Below are 21902 nucleotides of genomic sequence, written 5' to 3' on the forward strand. Positions count from 1 at the left end.
ACTGCTCTTCCAAGTCCTTTGCAGTCTCTGACAGAATTACAATGTCATCGGCGAACCTCAAACTTTTTACTTCTTCTCCATGAATTTTAATACCTACTCCGAATTTTTCTTTTGTTTCCTTTACTGCTTGCTCAATATACAGATTGAATAAGATCGGGGAGAGGCTACAACCCTGTCTCACTCCTTTCCCAACCACTGCTTCCCTTTCATGCCCCTCGACTCTTGTAACTGCCATCTGGTTTCTGTACAAATTGTAAATAGCCTTTCGCTCCCTGTATTTTACCCCTGTCACCTTCAGAATTTGAAAGAGAGTATTCCAGTTAACGTTGTCAAAAGCTTTCTCTAAGTCTACAAATGCTAGAAACGTAGGTTTGCCTTTTCTTAATCTTTCTTCTAAGATAAGTCGTAAGGTTAGTATTGCCTCACGTGTTCCAACATTTCTACGGAATCCAAACTGATCTTCCCCGAGGTCCGCTTCTACCAGTTTTTCCATTCGTCTGTAAAGAATTCGCGTTAGTATTTTGCAGCTGGGACTTATTAAACTGATAGTTCGGTAATTTTCACATCTGTCAACACCTGCTTTCTTTGGTATTGGAATTATTATATTCTTCTTGAAGTCTGTGGGTATTTCGCCTGTCTCATACATCTTGCTCACCAGATGGTAGAGTTTTGTCATGACTGGCTCTCCCAAGGACATCAGTAGTTCTAATGGAATGTTGTCTACTCCCGGGGCCTTGTTTCGACTCAGGTTTTTCAGTGCTCTTCACGCAGTATCTTATCTCCCATTTCATCTTCATCTACATCCTCTTCCATTTCCATAATATTGTCCTCAAGTACATCGCCCTTGTATAAACCCTCTATATACTCCTTCCACGTTTCTGCCTTCCCTTCTAACTTAGAACTGGTTTGCTATCTGAGCTCTTGATATTCATGCAAGTGGTTCTCTTTTCTCCAAATGTCTCTTTAATTTTCCTGTAGGCAGTATCTATCTTACCCCTAGTGAGACAAGCCTCTACATCCTTACATTTGTCCTCTAGCCATCCCTGCTTAGCCATTTTGCATTTTCTGTCGATCTCATTTTTGAGACGTTTGTATTCCCTTTTGCCTGCTTCATTTACTGCATTTTTATATTTTCTCCTTTCATCAATTAAATTCAATATTTCTTCTGTTACCCAAGGATTTCTACAAGCCTTCGTCTTTTTACCTACTTGATCCTCTGCTGCCTTCACTACTTCATCCCTCAGAGCTACCCATTCTTCTTCTACTGTATTTATTTCCCCCATTTCTGTCAATTGTTCCCTTATGATCTCCCTGAAACTCTCTATAACCTCTGGTTCTTTCAGGTTATCCAGGTCCCATCTCCTTAAATTCCCACCTTTTTGCAGTCTCTTCAGATTCAATCTGCAGTTCATAACCAATAGATTGTGGTCAGAATCCACATCTGCCCCTGGAAATGTCTTACAATTTAAAACCTGGTTCCTAAATCTCTGTCTTACTATTATATAATCAATGTGATACCTATTAGTATCTCCAGGATTCTTCCAGGTATACAACCTTCTTTTATGATTCTTGAACCAAGTGTTAGCTATGATTAAGTTATGCTCTGTGCAAAATTCTACAAGGCGGCTTCCTCTTTCATTTCTTCCCCCCAATCCATATTCACCTACTATGTTTCCTTCTCTCCCTTTTCCTACTGACGAATTCCAGTCGTCCATGACTATTAAATTTTCGTCTCCCTTCACTACCTGAATAATTTTTTTTATCTCGTCATACATTTCATCAATTTCTTCATCATCTGCACAGCTAGTTGGCATATAAACTTGTACTGCTGTAGTAGGTATGGGCTTTGTGTCTATCTTGGCCACAATAATGCGTTCACTATGCTGTTTGTAGTAGCTAACCCACACTACTATTTTTGTATTCATTATTAAACCTACTCCTGCATTACCCCTATTTGATTTTGTATTTATAACCCTGTAATCACCTGACCAAAAGTCTTGGTCCTCCTGCCACCGAATTTCACTAATTCCCACTATATCTAACTTTAACCTATCCATTTCCCTTTTTAAATTTACTAACCTACCGGCCCGATTAAGGGATCTGACATTACACACTACAATCCATAGAACGCCAGTTTTTTTTCTCCTGATAACAACGTCCTCTTGAGTAGTCCCCGCCCGGAGGTCCGAATGGGGGACTATTTTACCTCCAGAATATTTTACCCAAGAGGACGCCATCGTCATTTAATCATACAGTAAAGCTGCATGTCCTCGGGAAAAATTACGGCTGTAGTTTCCCCTTGCTTTCAGCCGTTCGCAGTACCAGCACAGCAAGGCCGTTTTGGTTAGTGTTACAAGGACAGATCAGTCAATCATCCAGACTGTTGCCCCTGCAACTACTGAAAAGGCTGCTGTCCTTCTTCGGGAACCACACGTTTGTCTGGCCTCTCAACAGATACCCCTCCGTTGTGGTTGCACCTACAGTACGGCCTCCACAGCAACGGCGAAGTCCATGGTTCGTTTGGGCGCGGGGGGCGGCATGAGTGTGTACTATGGCGTTTTACTTTCTTCCATATGAGAAGTCACTTAATTTTTTACCGTTTTGCACTGTTTAGCACATTTAAATCTTCTCCCTTCCCCCACTTATTAGCAATTTAGGCCCGCTACTCGATAACTGTAACGGTGGATATGATATTCTGCTATGGAAAAAGATATACCCAGAGAGCTCAAGCCCTCTATCTGAAAAATATGCACACCACACAGTGCCCACTGATCAACTGTTTGGCAGACTGTCTCGTTCACTTACGTGGGGAAAACTTCATGAACAATTGTTGTACCCATACCATCTACAGCGCATTCAAGCCCTAAGGTCACAGGATCGTCATGGAATTCCCGTGCGGCCGCGTTTAATTTCGGGTAATTCCCGCGGATTTGGAATCCCTCTGGCAGCAAGACTGCATGGAGCGCTACTGTCGCTGGTAGAGGGGAGGTCGGGGGAGGGGGTGGTTAAGGCAGGCGGCGACCTGGAGAAGAGGAGAGAGTGACGCGGGCGGCGAAGAGCGCAGGTGAGGCGGCATGTAGTTGTGGCCGAGCGTCTGGCGTGGCCGTTGGCAAGAGTGGTGCCTTCTTTGCTCACAGTGGGTTTGGCGGGGCCGAGTGTTCGTCGCAGCCGTGAGCATTTCTCGTTAAAAGCTACTTCGGCAGGACGCACAGTATTCCGCGTGTCCTTTGGTATTGAAGTTACAAGCAGTTTGTGCCCATTGAGGTGCCGGGTATGATTCCGGTATGGCGATTGCAAGTAGTGGAAGCGGAAGCGTCTGCTGGATGATACCCATGGGTTTCCGACTGCGAGTAATCCGTCACATCCTTCTCGCGGCACTCTCTGAGTAAGCGTTTGTCAATGGGGACTGGATTTTACGAGAAATCACGGTCAGCACCAGATTGGTGTGCACGTCACTTGGTGTCGCGTAATGGCTATTGTGACTCCGCATCCTGGTTGCACGGTGTTATATATATATATATATATATATATATATATATATATATATATACTCCTGGAAATGGAAAAAAGAACACATTGACACCGGTGTGTCCCACCCACCATACTTGCTCCGGACACTGCGAGAGGGCTGTACAAGCAATGATCACACGCACGGCACAGCTGACACACCAGGAACCGCGGTGTTGGCCGTCGAATGGCGCTAGCTGCGCAGCATTTGTGCACCGCCGCCGTCAGTGTCAGCCAGTTTGCCGTGGCATACGGAGCTCCATCGCCGTCTTTAACACTGGTAGCATGCCGCGACAGCGTGGACGTGAACCGTATGTGCAGTTGACGGACTTTGAGCGAGGGCGTATAGTGGGCATGCGGGAGGCCGGGTGGACGTACCGCCGAATTGCTCAACACGTGGGGTGTGAGGTCTCCACAGTACATCGATGTTGTCGCCAGTGGTCGGCGGAAGGTGCACGTGCCCGTCGACCTGGGACCGGACCGCAGCGACGCACGGATGCACGCCAAGACCGTAGGATCCTACGCAGTGCCGTAGGGGACCGCACCGCCACTTCCCAGCAAATTAGGGACACTGTTGCTCCTGGGGTATCGGCGAGGACCATTCGCAACCGTCTCCATGAAGCTGGGCTACGGTCCCGCACACCGTTAGGCCGTCTTCCGCTCACGCCCCAACATCGTGCAGCCCGCCTCCAGTGGTGTCGCGACAGGCGTGAATGGAGGGACGAATGGAGACGTGTCGTCTTCAGCGATGAGAGTCGCTTCTGCCTTGGTGCCAATGATGGTCGTATGCGTGTTTGGCGCCGTGCAGGTGAGCGCCACAATCAGGACTGCATACGACCGAGGCACACAGGGCCAACACCCGGCATCATGGTGTGGGGAGCGATCTCCTACACTGGCCGTACACCACTGGTGATCGTCGAGGGGACACTGAATAGTGCACGGTGCATCCAAACCGTCATCGAACCCATCGTTCTACCATTCCTAGACCGGCAAGGGAACTTGCTGTTCCAACAGGACAATGCACGTCCGCATGTATCCCGTGCCACCCAACGTGCTCTAGAAGGTGTAAGTCAACTACCCTGGCCAGCAAGATCTCCGGATCTGTCCCCCATTGAGCATGTTTGGGACTGGATGAAGCGTCGTCTCACGCGGTCTGCACGTCCAGCACGAACGCTGGTCCAACTGAGGCGCCAGGTGGAAATGGCATGGCAAGCCGTTCCACAGGACTACATCCAGCATCTCTACGATCGTCTCCATGGGAGAATAGCAGCCTGCATTGCTGCGAAAGGTGGATATACACTGTACTAGTGCTGACATTGTGCATGCTCTGTTGCCTGTGTCTATGTGCCTGTGGTTCTGTCAGTGTGATCATGTGATGTATCTGACCCCAGGAATGTGTCAATAAAGTTTCCCCTTCCTGGGACAATGAATTCACGGTGTTCTTATTTCAATTTCCAGGAGTATATATATATATATATATATATATATATATATATATATATATATATATATATATATATGTGTGTGTGTGTGTGTGTGTGTGTATGTTGTGGCCTTGTGGCTGTCACTATTCCAAACTGATTTTAGAAACTAAGGGTATAGATTGCAGATGTAATTCTTCTGATTTACAAATTATACTTTATAGTCAGTCAAAACTGTTTAATCTTGCTACTTTATTTCTGAGGCAGGTCTATAGTTCCCTGTTGGCTAGTACCACGAGCTCGAGCTGTTTACTCAATTGTTTGCATCTACTAAAAAAATTAAAGGAAAATTTTATGCCTCAGTAGTCGAGTCAAAGTTTTCTGCGTAATGTTCGTACTTTTTCTGCATTTGTAGTATGTTTAATTATTACTAAATAATTAACGAGTTGTCTCTGTGTTACAGGATAGGTGATCAATTATATCTCTTGTTAAAATGTAGTCTAGTTCAAAGTGCCTGTGTACTATGACTGAAATCTTTAATGAAGGTTTCTAGTACTGTGACAGTGTCAACCGCCGTCCTATGTTAGTAGAGAAGGAGGAATTGTTGTTGCTGCTATTGCCTCTACCACCGTCTCTATCATCATAAATTTGAACCACATTGTCAGTCATTTTGGCTACTTCGGATGAATGGCGTTTTGATAATTACCGCCAATAGCCGATGGTTGATATTTGTGACATATTGATCATGCGTTTTGCTGTTTGTAATGTAAATATTCTTTATGAAAAGGAAGTGATTTTATACTGTAGCCTTTTTGAGGTGTGTGCGATCAGTTGTATTATTGAAATTTAATCTTTTCAGTTCTGGAGGCAATTTGTTAATGTTATTCTTGGATATTTTTGCTTCTTAAAAATAAATTCATTAGTGTTTTTACAAATGTTAATAAATTTAGTACGGCTCGGTAGCTTTCCACTCAACAACCGGCTCCCTACCCCATTTCAATGGCAGATAGCGGTTCTGTCAACAACTGTTGCAGAAATGCGCTGCAGATCCATTGTCCACATCCAAGACTTTATTTACTTATGAGGCAGGATTCACAAGAGATGCTGATGTGAATTTCCATAACCAACATGTATGAACAGATGTAAATCCCCAAACAATTAAGGAAAGGGCACATCAGCATTGATACTCAACCAATGTATGGGTAGACATAGTTGGCGATAGATTAACAGGGCCATATGTGCTACCACAAATGTTAGCTAGGCACATTATCTGGACTTTCTCAGTAACATATTGCCTACCTTGTGGAGCCTGTGCCCTTGCGGCAGAGAATACAAACGTGGTTCTTCGGTGAAGGTTCACCAGCACATTTTCGTCACAAAGTATACGAACATCTGGTGCAGACATTGCAGGATAGCTGGATTGGTTGGGGGAGGGCGGGGGGAGGGCATACCTTGGCTTTCTCGTTCCTCAGACGTCTAGACTTTTGGTTTTGGGGACACCTGAACGAACTGGTCTGCGCCATGCCAAACCAACGATGTGCGGCCACTACAGGGTCGCGTCTTCAGTGTTTGCCAGCAGGTACAACAGCCGGGAGAGGGGGGGGGGGGCAGACGGGTACATTGTTACGAATAGATGCCACGTTGAACACCTATAAACAGTTGTTTACTCAGAAAGCACGCATTTCCAGACCCATGTTTATTGGACGTATCTCAGAAAGTATCCATTTCTTGACCCGTGTTTATAGGAGTTAAAAGGTGTACAATTTTGCTTCCGTCGTTCGCCGATAGGTGGCAGCAACGGTAAGTAGCGGTCGAAAGAAACAGATCGCAGACGACATGCAGTTAGCTTGGACCTCGGTCAGCATAACCTCATTCAAACGTTAGTCGATTTGTGTCTCCATCATAAAGTTTTTCTTGATTAAAAATGTCAGTTGACGAACATAATTCTCATCATTTGCGGGAGGTGTTACTGTTTTGTTTCAGTATGAAGAAAGCAGCGGCTGGGTAGTGCGCATGGTCAGGACGCTATTCGTGAAAGAACGTGTCGTGAGTGGTTTCAACGCTTCAAGAGCGATGATTTTAACGTCGTAGGTCGGCATAATGGTGGAAGAGAGAATGTATTCGAAGATGCAGAATTGGAAACATTACTGAGTGAAGACTCGCGTGAAACTCAAGAGGAATTGGCACGATTAGTGCGAATGACACAGCAAGCCATTTAAAAAAGTGTCAGTGCTATGTGCATGATTCGGAAAGAAGGAACCTGGGTCCCGTGTGGACTGAAACCAAGAGACGTTTAACGGCATTTGCGTGTTTGTGAACAGTTGCTTTAGAGGCAAAAACGGAAGGGATTTCTGCATCGCATTGTGACCAGGGACGATAAATGGGTTCATTACGACAACCCTAAACGCAAAAAATCACGGGGATATCCCGGCCATTCTTCCACGTCCATGGCCAAGCCGAATGTTCACGGCTCCAAGATCATGCTCTGCATTTGGTGGGACCAGCTCGGCGTCGTGTGCTATGCGGTGTTAAAATCAAGTGAAACAATAATAGGTGCTCATTATCGAACGCATTTAATGCGTTTGAGAGCAGCATTAAAAGACAAACGGCTGCAATACAGCAAGAGGCACGATAAAATGATTTTGCAACACGACAACGCTCGACCCCACGTTGCAAAAGAGGTCAAAACGTACATGGAAACGTTAGAATGGGACGTCCAACCCACCCGCCGTATTCTCCAGACATTGCTCCCTCTGACTAACACCTCTTTAGATCAATGGCGCTTGGCCTGGCTGACCACCACTTCCAATCTCATGAAGAAGTCACAAATTAGATCGATCCGTGGATTGCTTCAAAAGATGAAAATTTTTTTGACGCGGGGTTCGTACACTGGCCGAAGGAAGGAGTGGCCAGCGATGGAAAATACTTTGAATGATACGTGTGTAACAAGTTTGTTTCATTAAAGCCTCAAATGTTGAGGAAAAAACGGCGGAAGCAAAGTTGTACACCTTGTATTTTTCTTCTTCTGATGTGTACTACCACCTCTCAAAGCATTTGACAAGCAGCACGTGAATCTGGTTACATGTACACGTGTACCAAGAGAGTAATTGTCAGAGAGGCTACTGTCTTGGTGTGAATTTAGCACAACAGTGATTTTTATACTTTCTGTGGGAGTGAGAGGTGCATATGTAGCGCTCATTTGCACATAGCGCTATGTATGAACATTTTATGGGAGTAAGAGTGGCTTCTAGTCACATGTACACACTTGAAACCCAACTTTTCTGGGTGTACCGTCGAGTAGTATCATACGCACATTCACAGCCAGTAGGCCGATTTTCGGCGTTATTTTACCAAAATGTGTGTCAATACATGTTGAATACAAAGTGTAAGTGACAGATGCGACGTGTTGGATCAAATCCGGATGAAAGAACGCCGGAAGTCGGCCAACTGGAGCATGGAGATTAATGAACACATCTCTAGGACCCCACACATGGGGTACCAGCGTGAAAATCATGCTTCACAAATAAAAGAAGCGAAACGCATATGACAATAAAAAAACTAAATTCAGTTAGTTGCATAGACAGAACATACCTCCACGAACGAACTGACGTCTTGGAAATGTAGGAAAATGTAGAACACCTAGCTCCTTTCGATGACAGTGTACAGTGGTGCATATGCCAAACTCTTAGAAACCATTTGTAAGGAAAACAAAGTTTGGCGACTTCTTTTTGAAGTTAAAGGAAGTGAGCTCAGTTCAATGTCCTGTGGACCTCGAGGTTGGCCGGCCGAAGTGGCCGTGCGGTTAAAGGCGCTGCAGTCTGGATCCGCAAGACCGCTACGGTCGCAGGTTCGAATCCTGCCTCGGGCATGGATGTTTGTGATGTCCTTAGGTTAGTTAGGTTTAACTAGTTCTAAGTTCTAGGGGACTAATGACCTCAGCAGTTGAGTCCCATAGTGCTCAGAGCCATTTGAACCATTTGAACCTCGAGGTTGTAAAGGATAGAAAGGTTAATGAGATGCAATGGGTGTAGTGAAAATTATTGTACATAAGTGTGGCAGCAGTGCAAAACTGTACTGTAATTTTTTGTAATGTAGACACTGCACACCCTGTCTACTTTTTTGGCGTATTCAGTATTGGCATTAGAAGAGGAGATTGTTGAAGGACAAACATACAGAAACTACTGCAATAAGTCAATGGAAGCATCAACCTCATTATTCTCAATTACTTCACCTGTATTTCTCAGAGTATTAAACAAATGGTCCCGATAACAAATTCAATTCAGTGACATTTAAAATGTGTGGAAAAGAGTATCTTACATCAAAGACCATGTGTAAATTTAATTGTTGGTTTCAAAATTATTAGCATTTGGACATGATGCTGCAGGATGAATTAACAACACAAATCTTTTCATGGCTTCAAATCACCCAATGAAGCAAAGTAGCAAATGGTGTCCCTTTTTTTTAACATTCTGAACTCAGTGAGTTCCATATCTCCCCACAACATCTAAATTGACAATCCAACATACTTTGTATTTCTACACAGCCTCTGGCAATGTATACCACAAAACACACGGAGGAATCTTGGGACTTTGAGTTTTCTGACGAGTTTTTGAAGACCAATGTTTGTAAGCTGTTTGCCCAGTAGTATCACTAAGTGCTTTTTCAGTACATACGAAGCTCTTTCTTGTATGGTTTTAAATACATTCGTTTACCGATAGCGATGACCGCTATGGACATATTATGTCTTTTAGACTCCTGTAACAGATTCGCTGCGATTTTGTGCATTCTTTACTACCTGAGTTCTGGCAGCGGCTCCCCCAGATAAGGAACAATGGCTGACAGCCGAGCAAATGCTGGGATTAGAAACGGAATTGTTCCACCAGATGTGTTAGGTATGGCAAAATATGTCTTCATCTTCTTTCTGTCTCAAGACACCTTTCGCCACTGCCACAGCTGATTGTATGTAATTTTTTGAACATAACATAGATTTCCTCTTCTTCTTTAGTGTCCAACAAACTGCATTCATAATTTCCTTGAAGATTATTGCAGCACCTAATTTAAGTTTGGCATGTGCTTCCTTATCAATCACGAATGCACATTATGTTGTTCAATACCACAGCCCTTTCTTTGTAGTACCTGTTCAGCTTTATCAGCTAATTTTTGTTCTACAGCGACATGATCTTCATTTGTTGTGTAAGTAATATAGATCTCCTTGCATGTGTCCTCTAGGTCAGTAATGTCCTTACTGCTATGAGTCAGGCGCTTTTTGACCTTAGTTCTATGGCCACAAAAATTATATGCAGAGAAATGAAGTTTGACTGGCAGATTCTAGAGAATACCATCCCCAACTCTTGTAGGGTTTGAGATTGGCATGCTCTATTGTACAGCAAATTGCAAGCTTTCACCCAACTGCTGTATTTTGGTGAGAAGTCAAAACGTTTCACTAATGCCTTGTTCCCTCGATATCCTACGAACTGCTCTATGAGAAACACATCGAGTTCAGAGCTGTTTTGTAATTCCTCTGTATAAAAGCTCCTTGCAATTTCTCCACCATCGCTGTTCTTTAAGATGTATGTAATCCAGTTTGTGAGCTGCACCTTGGAAGCTATAACTATCTCCGTTGACCAGTTTTGGTATGTAAGACTTCTCAAATGCAGTTTTGTATTCTGACCAAATCATCTGACTTGCGTAAATCCACCATCTTAACACGATTTTATACTGTATTTAGAAGCCCACTATCAGATATATCAATAGGTCTTTCCTTAATTGAGTGATGAGTAGAGCAATTATACCTGTCAATGATTTTTGGTAGAATGCTTTGCCATTTGTATGACCACCGAAGATTTATTTGTTTCCACGTCTGGTTCTTGCTCATCTTTTCAACTGTACTAGATCTCAGACTTGAGACTACTGATCTATCCAATGCTGCTTCATTTGCCTGATTGTATTTCTCTTTGAAATGCCTATTGTAAAATTCGTCTCCATGGTCATTTGAAGACTGCTGAGGCACCAATTTGTTCCATTCTGCAGTAGTTGCTCGAAAACCTCTGATACCTCCTTCCCCATCTTTCCCTCATAGGTAGAGTACAAGCGAATTTGGAATATATCTTTGACCTCTAGAATGTTTATGAAAAATTTATTCGATCATGAATATTGTCGCATACCTACAAGATTAGCCTACCATAAATCATCCACTCCTCATATCATCATGTGTCTGCACGTGAATGTTGTGCACGCAAGTCTGTGGAGCTCATGAACAGCATCTTTCTTGATGCTCTAATATGACTGATATAATTTCATTCGTGTGACCTGTATTGCCTGTGGCAGCTGGATCTATTAAGTATCTATAAACGATCTGTGCTTTCATTCCGGTCAATGTATTATGTATACCCCAGAAGTAGATTGTTCAGTGTTTCATGCTGATCTTAAATCACTTTGCCTGCACTATGTGTAGCTAATAACGCTTATTTAATTATATTCTTGTATTTATCACTCTTTGAGGCTTCTATTCGTCCTCCGGAGGTTCCATGGTAGGAGGTCCTATATGTATTAATTATGTGCAATATTTGGCCATTCATTTTTATCTCTTTTGGGGTGTACTTTTTGATAAGTGCCTAAGGTTTTGCCATTATATATCCGCGCAGTATTTCAGTTATGTCGTTGACATATAGTTTAATTGGCCATTCATTTTTATCTCTTTTGGGGTGTACTTTTTGATAAGTGCCTAAGCTTTTGCCTTTATATATCCGCGCAGTATTTCAGTTTTGTCGTTGACATATAGTTTACATTGCTGTATTCCTTCATTCAATACCTCAACGTTTGTAGCACTCGTGTCAATAAGAGTTTCCATTTCCACTAATTAACCGTTGATTGCTTAGAATTTTCTCTCAATGTATAGAGGTATGTGTTTTGTGGCTTCTGAATAAGAGTGCAACACACGTAAAAATTTTTCCATAGTGTAAAGTATACTGATTTAGTTGCGTTTTGATACAATGCCTTTTATGAAGAATTTCATCAAAGTTTCTTGTATATCGGCCCTCATTCAATTTCCTGCTATTATCTACAACCAGAAAGCCATACTTGACTTATTCCAGCAATCCCAGCACATGACATGGAATTAAGTGAACGACGTATCATTTCTTAAATGTGTTTGGTAAATATGTTTTACATTCAGATTTCTCTGTTTGAAAGCGATAATAAGTTTCACATTATCCCAGACCAATTGCTTTGCGATCGTTGAGCATATCTGACTCAAACAAAATATATTGACTTGCATATGGTGAGCAAAGCAGAAATATCTGTGGATCTGATCGTGATTTTCGATTGCGATATTGTCAAATACGAATTCATTGTTCGCTTTAGTGCTTTTAGATGATAAAATATCACTGTTTTCGCCTACCATCTGTTATGTTGCTCCCTGAGTGCTATGCAAAATTTCCTGTTATAGCTTATATTTTGGATGAAACAAGATTTTAGAAAAAATATATAAAGCCCAAAGAGGATTCCCTCAGGATGTGTTAACTGTGGTAGAACAACGTTAGTTTTCCGACTACCTGAATATCCAATAATCAAAGCACATATGTTATTTGGAAGTAATGATCCATTTGTGTTGCTCATCCAGTTTCCAGAATCACCACGGCAGGACCACTGACTTTCTACAAGACCCCTGAGGTGAGGTTATTTCATCCTCTCTGTCATGGCGGTAACTGTCATTTTACATGAGAATGCAGAGGGTTTTATAAACTCTTACATATAACTGGGTACATAAACGAACTCAAGTAAGATCGCAGTTCTATGCCCATAACTTGTAATTTTGAATCGTACACTTCCACCTCCATCGATGCACAGCTTGTATCACAAAGTTGGTCTGTGATTTCTTGTGACAGGCAGAGCATTTAGCGAACCAACTCTACCAGATTACTCCACCATGTCTCACAGAGTTAGCGGACATATGATTACCACCTTTGTCGACACTCTAGCTGATGCTGTATTGAATTGAAATCTTAAAATTCTACTCCTGTAGTTGTATGCACTCTATGTTGGTAAATATTTTTACTTCCCCAGGGATGTCCCCTACAGAGAATGTATGTTGATCCAGTATCACTGAAAGAGTAAACATTTTCGTGGAAAAAGGCCAAAATCTGCATTTACACGTCACATTGTCCACAGCACTCATCCATGGATATTATTACTTCAGTCTCACTAAATCGAGGGTTTTTAGTTACTGCCACCAGATAGATCTCCTGATTCGACATCATACTAACACCGACAGACTTACACCTACTGTTGCTCATCAGTAGGTTTGATTGAACAACATTGTTTCCACACATTATTCGTTAACAACATTTGCTTTTTTCCTTCCTATTCATCACCACTGTTGATAGTACCTGCACTGCCTTGCCGCAGAGAGTCTTAATATACATCTTGACACCTTACCCTTTAACATTTCTCTGACGAGTGGGTGAACTATTTACCAATAACTATAAATATTTTCATGGCCTCTACTGGAATTATAACTTTCTTTGGTACAGTTACCTAAGTCTATGCTCATGTGGTTAAGACATTTATGATGGTATTCTGTCAGTGTGCTGACGTATGCTGCATGGGTGATAAGCACCTCAAAGCCGGAGGTGATAGATAGACTCCAGTGGAAGACTCTGCAAGAGAGACGCTCAGTAGCTCGCTACGGGCTTTTGTTGAAGTTTCGAGAACATACCTTCACCGAGGAGTCAATCAGTATATTGCTCCCTCCTACATGTATCTCGTAAAGAGACCATAAGAATAAAATCAGAGAGATCAGAGCCCACACAGAGGTATACCGACAATCTTTCTTTCCACGAACGAGACTGGAATAGAAGGGAGAACCGATAGAGGTACTCAAGGTACCCTCCGCCACACACCGTCAGGTGGCTTGCGGAGTATAGATGTAGATTTAGTATTGTCTCAGCTGTAATGGCACAACAGATCAGAAAGGGTTGACGATGATGTCAGTGAATTCCTGGCCTGAACATACGCTGACCTATTACTGTTAATGATATCTTTCAGTGAATTATTGACTGAATATGGGCTCTCCATTTATTTTGGAAAAGCACTGTATTCAGTTCTGTACGAGAAGTACAGCCATACCAATGATGCAGCACATGAACAGGAGTCAACATGGTACGAAGGTTGACTGAATGCCCCCATCTTCGTAATTTTTCAACTGTTGGCAGCATTGGTATGCTGGAGGTATTGGCATGTTCCTTAGCCTCTTCTCTACAGCTGCAGTTGGCGGGAAACCTTAGCATTGAACTGCTGTGTTGTTACGGTGCAAAGTGTGGAACCCTGCGCAGACTGTCGGTCAATGCGATTTAAGCAACGTGCAGTCATTGAATTCTTGACAGCATAAGGTGCCACCCCTAAGGAGATTCATCAGAGAATGAAAGCAGTTTATGGTGATTGTGTTGATGTGAGTACTGTGCGTCGTTGGACGAGTAAGTTAAAAGATGTTGAGGCGGGAACATCTGACCTGCGTGACAAACAGCGTCCTGTGGCAGCAACCACCGAGTTTCACAAGCAAAATCTTGACAGATTGATTCAGGGTGTTCGTCGTATCACTCAGACAGAAACTAAAAGTGCAATCGGCATTTCACAAGAACGTGTGGGTCACATTTTTGCTTTGCTTGGCTATCGGAAAATTTGTGCACGATGGGTACCCCGGATCCTGAACTTCAAAGACTAAATCTCACCACCATATGGCATCCTCCATACAGTCCAGACTTAGCACCGTCTGACTTCCATCTATTCCCGATAATGAAAGACGATCTGCGGGGATATCAGTATGCTTCTGATGAAGGCGTTGAGAGAACTGTGAGACTATGGTTGCGGAAACAGAGTATCGACTTCTCCCGTGACGGCTTCAGAAAACTTGTTCATCGTTGTGTGGGGCGGCGGATAGGAATATATGTTGCTGTTATATAAAATTTGTTTGAATGTTGAAACACTGCATTTCCCTGCCGATTAACCATATGTGTGGCAGCGGGTGAAATTATTGTTCTTAAAAATGTTCCTATTATTTTTGCTGTTGTTTGCCGTTCTCAACACTGGCTCTCTAACTACAGTATTGGCTACCAGAAAGTGATTAGCAAAACGTGAAGCCTGTAATTAGAATTCCTAATGCCCACTTCATCTGAGAATACACTTATAGCTGCAGCTTATAGCTCTGAGGAATTAGGAGATTGTCCAGGATTTATAATCAAAAACGATTTTCTAAAATAGTTGAGTATATTCTGAAAGTCACAGATGAAAAACAAAAGTATCCACACAACCTAACTAACAGAGCAGTTCAGAGTCTAATGCGCTGATGCAACTATAAATGTCCGAGTTAAATGTTAAAATGAATGCTCGCCATAATTTGATGATTAGTTTCATCAGACGCCACGCTAAATAATTGGTAGAATGTCTGTCCCGCGGCGGCACGTGAAAATACGACATACGCAAACTTAAGCTAGATAATTAAAATCATCCCAGAATTAACACTTCACTCGAAAATGATTTCCTGGTTACGCGTATCCCGAGTAACTTAATACGGCATCCGAGGCTGTTTGTAGCAATGATACCGACGCGACGCGACTCCCGACACATATGGCGTGCTATTCAGCGTCTGGAGAGAACTGGGGCCTTGCTTCCTCGCGCAGCGTTCTTATATATAAAGCCGCGGTGCGGACGGCTAAGGGAACGCCTGATCAAATCGGCTCTCCCGACTAGCCGCTAAGCTAGTAATGCACCACTTTAAGTTACCTAATAAATCATAGCTTCTCTTGCTGATGGCCGATGAAGCTCTTAATTTAAATGTGCATTCAGCACACAGGTAAGTATTGATAATAAAATTTTGACGTGGCTAAGTTAAATATTTTGGGTGAGAGAATTAATTTAATTACACTGCACGCAGTAGACGAGCTCTGAACTGGCCCTTTGGAGATATGCTATCGGTATAGTTTTACAGGTATTCAAATGAAACTTCTCACATCCTTATGGTGATAGCGGATCTCCATTCTACTTAAATATAAACATCCTAGCCTTATTTATTAGCCTACTTAATCTATCTTGCTTCCTCAAGTTTTAAGACGAAAACCAGAAAATCATGAATTTCCACTAAAATCTTAATTTGTGAAATCCAAAGTACTGTTTTTATTAAATAATTATGAAAAATTAATCTATTTATAAATTTTTAACTCTCTAGCTCTTTTCTGTTGCGCCAAAGATTTTTACAGAAAAACGTCCAAATTTCGAAAATGGCTAAAGTTATCGAACTGATATTCAACACACATTAATTTAGTATTAGGTTATTTGCTTGATTTTTAAAGTATTGCGCAACATTTATGACGCCAGAGCTAGTTACAGCAGACTGGCTGGCACGCAATGGAAAGACTGATGTTAATTTACTACGGCATGAGTAGGCTGTTTCCCTACATCACCCTCTACTTAAATTTTTTGTTTTTGAATGTTAATGATTGAAAAAAAATTTAATTACAAAAAGGGAAGCAAGAGTACAGCTTAACTTCCTATGAAAATTTAAATTGAAATATAAACATGTAGAAACATTAAAAGAAAACTGATTACCTACATTAATTATTTAAATTGCAGGCATGTTCACTGCCTCTTAAGCAACATTATTACTCAAATTTTTAAGTAAAGTCCATGAAACACTTTGGCATACATATTGCCTTAGACAAACAAACACATAAAAACATGTAAAATTATGAAAATCTTAAATCCATTAAATGCATTTTTACATACACAAACTCAAAAAAAAAAAAACTAAAAGTAATTCAAGGTACGTAAACAGATGATCATATCTTAGCAGTCTTTTCTAAACCTGAAAGAAAATTTCACAAATAATTTTTACACACGTGGTTGTAGCCGCTTTGGCTGGCGTTCTACACTTCCATTCACAAGGGTAGAGGAGGGGAAGTTGCTATGGTGTGCGTCCTTCACGTTCACTCTAAATTTCATGGGGAAAGGGGAGGGGTCACTGTGAGTTGTGTCCTAGTCACTCCACGCTTTCACGCAGCTACCAGGCTGCCATTATCTGGTTTGTCCTGTAGAACAAACAAAAAGAGTGCCTCAGACTCTGTTCACTTAATATCTAAGGGAGGGTCACAATGAAATGGGGATATATACATTTTATCCTTTAATATGTTGCTGGAACAAAGTTAACAGAACTTTTTCAATTTTACTCTCACTGTTACTTAACTGTCATAAAATCGGTAAACAAATGGCTTAAAACGTCGTTAGTCACGTACAAGAGAAAATTTATGCTCGAGGCATACAATCATGAATCCTATTTAATTTCAATATATTATTTCTGGGCCGGAACACTGAACCAATGCTCGGTACATTCTTGATACATTTGTATTTTATTCACTTAGCTGACTCATCTTTGATTACCTTATTCTTAGAGATAGTATGAGTATATTTGATTAGTGGTTGTTTTCTCAGCTTCTTTGTAGATGCGAGTAACTTTTGGTAATAGTACAGTTCTGAGTGTTCAAAACACACTACGTTTAGTTGACTACTAACTCCACTTATTGGTCCTCTGCTGTTGTGTCAGTTCCACATCTGCAATCATGTACTTACTTCATTGAAGTGTATTTATGCTGAGCTAAAAATAATGTTTCACGTCTGTCATTATGTTATTCAATTATATTGCTAGTGTATGTACTTAAGTAATACTCACTCCATTAACATTTAAAGCATAGGATAGCACATTTACTTCATATCTTTAGTGTATTGCAGCTGATCAGTTTGCTCACGTGGCAATCCATTTCCACTCGATCGGACGCTGAAACCACAGGTAGTCTCTCTCGACCTACCACTAAAGTGCATCAATTAATTATGGACGAGCGTAATGCTAAATTCCTTAAACCTATAGGACACCATGAGCTGCTCTGTCTCATCTAACATAAAGGTACCTACGGTCGCATTCACGCCTCCAACTCATAACCTCAATACATGTAGGTGTGTCCTGTCACACACTACACCAAAATAATGGCCAGCTCCAACCTTATAAATACTTCAGGGACGTGTCCTTCACGTCTCAACCACAAACACTGTTCAATTCTATTACACTGCCATTCCTTGCTACACAAGGTGAGTCTATTCTTACAAATTATCTGCATATTTTTCCTAACACTAATCAATCTCTTTTACTATTAATTAGTTAGCTCTACAGCATACAATAGGTTTCACTGCCACTTCAGATCCTGCTTGTACACGAATTTGTACATCTTTTTTAAATATTATTGTGGGACCATTTCCAGTAAAACAACACTTTGTACTTATAATATTACCAGGGTTCTACACATACTTGTTACTCAAATATATTTTATATCTTAATTACATCATACTTCTCTGTTGTTTATGTCACAGTTGGGTTTGTCACATTAGGTATTTTTTTTCACTAACCGGTGGATAGAATGGTTACAGAACTCATGGCTTGATAGCCATGACGGAAAATTTTTGTATTGCAGAGAAGGAGACGAAACCTTGGTAGATAGGAAAGATGAAGATTGAGTGAGATCTGAAATGTGAAAGATCTCACACAGCTGGGACTGCACAGCTGCCACACTGTGTAGAGGTTACAGAACAACAGAATTCATTAGTTTATTATTGGCTTGGTAACCATAACGGAAAATTTAATGTGTTGGAAAGAAGAGGTCGAAATTTTAGGTGGATAGGAAAGATGAAGAATGAGTGAGACCTGAAAAGGAAAGAAGATCTCACACAGCTGGGACTGCACAGCTGCCACACTGTGTAGAGGTTACAGAACAACCTCCTCCCTACAGCATTCATTGTTTAATGCTGGCTTGATAACCATAACGGAAAATTTAATGCGTTGGAAAGAACAGGTCAAAATTTTTGGGGACAGGAAAGATGAAGAGTGAGTGAGACCTGAAATGGAAAGAAGATCTCACACAGCTGGGACTGCACAGCTGCCACACTGTGTAGAGGTTACAGAACAACCTCTTCCCTACAGCATTCATTGGCTTAATGCTGGCTTGATAACCATACCGGAAAATTTAATGTGTTGGAAAGAAGAGGTCAAAATTTTTGGGGACAGGAAAGATGAAGATTGTGTGAGACCTGAAATGGGAAAGAAGATCTCACACAGCTGGGACTGCACAGCGGCCACACTGTGTAGAGGTTACAGAACAACCTCCTCCCTACAGTATTCATTCATAACCTTTGACCACGCCACGTCGATCTGAAAATACTTTATGATGCCTTTTCAGAACCTGTCTCAGTTCTTCCTTCTGATTAGCCGAAATTTTATCGATTTCCTGCAATTTAGCTTTTATTTCGTCCAAAATAATTGCTTCTTCTTCTTCTGTGTTTAGCTTACTGTTACTAAGGTTAACACTTTCGTCCCAATATATCCTATTTTTCAGAACTCGTATAGGCAGCTCCCAAGTTTCATCATTAGTTACTACATGTTTATCACTAAAAGGTACTGTAATTACTCCGGTTATTGGCAAGACCATTTTTAACTGTCTTCTTTCAAAGTCAACAACACTCTGATATTTTGACAGGATATCTATGCCAATTAAAACTTCAATACTAAGATTGTTTACAATTAAGCATGGATGATCAATTAAATTACCATTAATGTTAAAGGGCAGCAAAGCTTCTTGCTTTACTGTTTTTGACACCTTGCCAGTAGCACCAATTATTCTTAGTCCTGATACCCTCATTACTGTAAGCTTGTCTTTACCAGGTAATGTATCAAAGAAGGACTGACATATCGCACTCACCTCACTTCCACTGTCTAAGAGACAACGTACATTGATACCCAACATATTCACTATTATTATAGGGTGGCTTATTCTAGGTTGTACAGGTGGTTCCTCAAACTCATCCTATAGTTCCTTTTGGATTTGTCTCCAACTAAAGTGATCGACATCTGTCTTCATTACATTTAGGTCAAAGTGTGTAGGGGTTTCCTGAATGACATTTTCAGCTGCCTTTTCCAGTCGATCTATTAATTTCAAATCGAAACACCTCACGACTTCCTTACATTTAGTTTGCTGAACATGACCCAAATTACTGTAGTTTGAGCGACTCTGCGCCTCCAGACCGGGCACAACACTAGTTACAGCTAAACCACTTTTACTATTATCGTCGGGTCCTTTGTCAAGTGACAACTGGTCACAGCTACTGGGTTCATCGACCCCCAACAGGCTACCCTCTACATTCTCACTTACCTCCTGCCCTAAATCTATTAGTACAGTATCAACATCCTGCACAGGCACTTTAGATAAGAGCACATCATCCTCATCGTAAATATAAGCATGAATTTCTTCTGCTTCTTCACCTAACAATTCAGTATTTTGTAGCTCTTCCCAACCATTACACTGCTGCGCCTTATCTTTCTCTTCCCACTTAGAAAGCGTCTCTAACACGGTATCTATCAAATACTGTGAGTGATCTAATGTTTCTGTTGTATCCTTAGATGCTACCGACACTTCATCCACATGTTCAGTTTGAGTATTCTGATCTGTCTTACCAATTACTGTAACTACTGGCTTAGGAAAAGTAACCGCCTGGTGAGCGCCAGTATCCTCATAGACGGGAACTAGTTTTCCTGCCTCTGCCTACTACTATCTCCTTTATTTATATTATAGTTAACTGGCACAGCATTGCTTTCCGTACTGTTGTTTACCTGCATAATTTTGTTTGGAACAAAATTATTATCATTTGGATGCCATTGTTGGTTCTGATAATTATTTCTCCAATTCCTACCTCTCTTAGGATGGCGAACACCTACTGTTCTGATGTTTACGTTGCCATTCTGCTCGTTCTTAAAGTTACTACTATTATTATTAGCATTTCTGTTATTACGTGCTTGCTCCTCATTGGCAGCAACACGTTCTACACGTTCCAGATACTCAATGAAACGATCCAGATTGTCTCTAGGGGCAGATATAATTCTAGTTTGCCAATACCATGGCAGTTTGGCTTCAAGACCTAGTATAATCATTTATGGTTTTAGCTTTTCGCCCAAATGTGACAAACGTGAGATCCATGACCTAGCAAACTCTTTAATAGATTCCTTGCCTGCAATGAAGCGTTTTCCACTCCAAAATTCTCTCAACACTTCATTTTGCTTATTACTGGACCAATACTCATTAATGAAAGCTGTTTTAAATTCTGCTAATGTTTTACACTTCAACATAACATCAGCTGACCAACGCATGGCGTCACCTGCTAAATGGCTTCTAATAAATGAGATTTTCTCTCGTTCAGACCAAGTTGGTGGAATCACATGTTCAAAATCGTTCCAGAAATCTAGCGGGTGGATATTTTTTATCTGGATCGAACCGCAAGAACTGCCGACACCCGATAAAAGCGGCGTTTGCAGCTACAACTTGTTGTACACTACCATTACCAGAAGTTACTGAAGCTACTTTACCCTCAATGTTAGCAATGTTAGTACTAATATTTTCTACTTTCATTTCAACATTATCTACTCTATGTACAATATGAGTAGTATCAGTTTTGATTGCATCAACGTCTGCTTGACGTATGTTTACTTTTATATTAACATCTTTGAACCTATCTGAACACAGTTCAGATTCTGCCTCAATCTTTTCTGTTAACTTGTGCTCCAGCTTCGCATCTTCCATTTGGAAGTCTTTGCGAACCTCAGCAACTTCGGATTTTACTGTTTTATACATTTCAGAAAACTGTTGAGCAACCTTTTTCTTAATATCCTCATGATTGTAATCAATTTTATAATTCAAACTGTCTAGATCCTCTTTCAACTTATTGCAACCAGCCTTGAAGGTATCGTCCATTAATTCCAATCGTTTATTAAAATTTGTTTGGCTGGCCACAATCCTATTATTTACCTCAATTATATCAGATTTTAATTCAGCATTACTGCTTTTGACCTGAGTTATTTCAGACTTTAATTCAGCTGTCATTTTTGCATTA

The sequence above is a fragment of the Schistocerca nitens genome, chromosome 9 (genome assembly GCF_023898315.1).
Source record: "Schistocerca nitens isolate TAMUIC-IGC-003100 chromosome 9, iqSchNite1.1, whole genome shotgun sequence".
NCBI lineage: Eukaryota > Metazoa > Arthropoda > Insecta > Orthoptera > Acrididae > Schistocerca > Schistocerca nitens.